At 36.1% G+C, this 2566-nt stretch overlaps 1 long non-coding RNA gene across 1 annotated transcript; it reads left to right on the top strand.

The window, feature by feature from the left end:
• The first annotated feature begins 1008 nt into the window (after positions 1 to 1008).
• LOC107103967 lies at positions 1009 to 2559 on the top strand. The gene is made up of 3 exons (XR_001482214.1): positions 1009 to 1095; positions 2075 to 2174; positions 2494 to 2559. It is a non-coding gene; the product is annotated as an uncharacterized LOC107103967 (long non-coding RNA).
• The last annotated feature ends 7 nt before the right edge of the window (positions 2560 to 2566 follow it).

The raw sequence follows: 2566 nt of genomic DNA, 5'->3' as shown, positions 1-2566 counted from the left end.
GGTGGTGTAACCTTAAACATGCTTGAATAAAACTTTAATGCTAATAAAACTAATCTACTTAGAAGAGTTTTAAAAGTGTTAAAAATAAGAAATTCTTCAATATTATAGATGTTTAACTTTTGAGTGCCTCAACCAGTTTCTGGGTTTGGATTGCAGTTACTTGTTCACACAAGGCCAAATTGGTTCTGGTATTTTGTCCATTAATTGATTTAATCTTTGATGGTACTAGCTATACCAAATTTCAATTTCAAAAACATTTCAAAGCTGGTAAAGATATTTTCACAGCAGTATATAAGTAAATAAAAGTGTTTGGTGGGTAACATTATATTCAGTACTAAAATACCTAGAATGAGAAGTTAGGAAAAGTCCATCTGCTCTCACTGTTGATTTGTGTTCTACAGTGGGAAGAGGAAGCTCACCCTTATTGGGACGAACTTAGACTTGGTGGAGGGGATCACACACAAATACACCCAGCAGAAAGTCATACCTTTAAGGAAAAGCAGCTTTCAGGTAACTGCAGATATATGATTAACCAAACAGAAAACATTGTTTCATGAGGAGGCATGAAATCATTTCTATGAGAGGTTTGCTAATAAAGTGAAGCTCAATGTGTCACAAGAACTGTTCAGATTCTTTAATCCCAGACTGGCGATGTTTTTATTTATGTTTCAGAATCTCATTTATGAAACTCCCTCAGAAACAAATGCTGGGATGTTACGTAGCCCCGTGTTTCTGAAAGTCGCCAATCAGTCGTTGAAATGTAAAAAAGAAATAATTTACTATCCTGACCCAAAGTTCACCAGCTACACAGCTGTGAGGGAAGGCAAGGATATCCGCATCATTATCCAAGTAAGACAATTTCTACCACATATTTATTAACTTAAACATCTGGATATTAGATTATTAAAGGTTAAAAAGCTTTTGGTATTTCAGAAAGAGCCAGATAAGCTGGAGATGAAACCAGAAGAGTTGGAGGTTTGGGTGATTCAAGGTGAAAAGCAACACCAGTGCATCGTCGTATCCAAAAAAAGCAGCAATGAGACAGAAAGTTTAATCTGTGAGATGGAAGGACTGCAGAACTTTAACCAGATAAAGGTAAATCTAAATTGATGCTTCTCCATATTTGGCATTGTTTAAGATGATAACTGCCAAACCATGACAAAATTCATCTGGAATCAGTCACCTGTTTTCTGCCACGTCTGGTTAAAACTTGTTTTTCCTACATGGTGGGGACATTTTTCTGTTAAAATGCTACATTGTAGGGACTTCCACCAGGTTCCCTGGGGGAAGATGACTGTTTATGGCTCAGGTGTTAGATTCAGGTGGAATGAGGAGAAAATGGCAGACCCAGAAATAAACCCGGTGCAGCAATTAGCATTTAAACAGTTCATTGCTGCAGGTTGGGAGGGATTCACCAGAGTCAGCAACTGGAACTTCTGGAAGGAGATTGGACAGTTGAGGGACCAGATTCCTTCTTAGACAGCTTCTCGTTGGTCCAGGGGAATGCACAGCATCAGATCTGTGACTGCATATTCATATTCTGAATATGATCTGACTTTTCCTTTAGGAATATTCACTAAAAGCAAAAATTTCATATGAAAAACTTTGATTGTGAAACACATCAGTTATAGGCTTTAATGACTTTGTTTTAAAGCTTGTTTAAATAAAAATATCAACATTAAGAACATTATTTTTGTTGGTATTCTAACAGGAAGAAACTAAAACCAATAGGTCCCATTTAGAATAAAATCAAATAGAATACTTTATAAACTTTCATTGATAAAGGATGACCTGCAGGATTCGATGTGCTCTACTCTAGGTACTGTAAACTATATTAAAACTATGGCATGAAGTACACTTTAAAAAAAATGTATTGAAATTCGGGGAATTGGGAGAATTTCAAGTAAAATACTTTACTCAAGTAAAAATCCAAATCATCTCAAAATGTACCTACTGTTTGTAATAAATTACATTTCCGGGATACAAGAGTTTTATTATTTCTTAGTTGTTGTTTTTTTCTCTCATTATAACTCAAGCTTGAAGTCTGTTTAAATGATTCTATTTATCTTTTAAGATCCGGTATGGAGGCAAAACAATAAACCTGTGGGAGTTGTCTGTTTTACATCGAATCCTTCTGATCATTCGGCTCTTGCTAATACCCTGCATTATTGCAGGTAGGTATTATGAATAAGAATGATTGAAAGACTATTAATTCACTACCTGATTCCACAAAATACTAAACTCCTTTTCTCTGCATTATCAACAAGAATGTTAAAGTCATGAATGCAGGGGCAGATTTATGGGGCCCCCAGGAACTTGGGGCCCTTGGCAGCTGCCTGGTTTTCCCTACTTGTAAATCTGCCCCTGCATGAATGTCATGTCATATCACACTTCCAGCAGTCAAGTGATAGAAATATTGTGAAGGATATTTTAATTTAATCTGTTATAATACTCAAGATTGTCGGTTTTACTCAGAAACTGTTTGTCTTTCAGTTCTGGTGAAAATTTGCTGGTGGAGTAAGAGACTCACTGCTGAGACAAACCATCTCTGATCACCTGACTGTTT

This window comes from Cyprinodon variegatus, unplaced genomic scaffold (genome assembly GCF_000732505.1).
Source record: "Cyprinodon variegatus isolate N-32 unplaced genomic scaffold, C_variegatus-1.0 Scaffold1578, whole genome shotgun sequence".
Lineage (NCBI taxonomy): Eukaryota > Metazoa > Chordata > Actinopteri > Cyprinodontiformes > Cyprinodontidae > Cyprinodon > Cyprinodon variegatus.
Note: the sequence above shows the minus strand (reverse complement) of the source record. Positions and strands in the feature narration are given on the sequence as shown.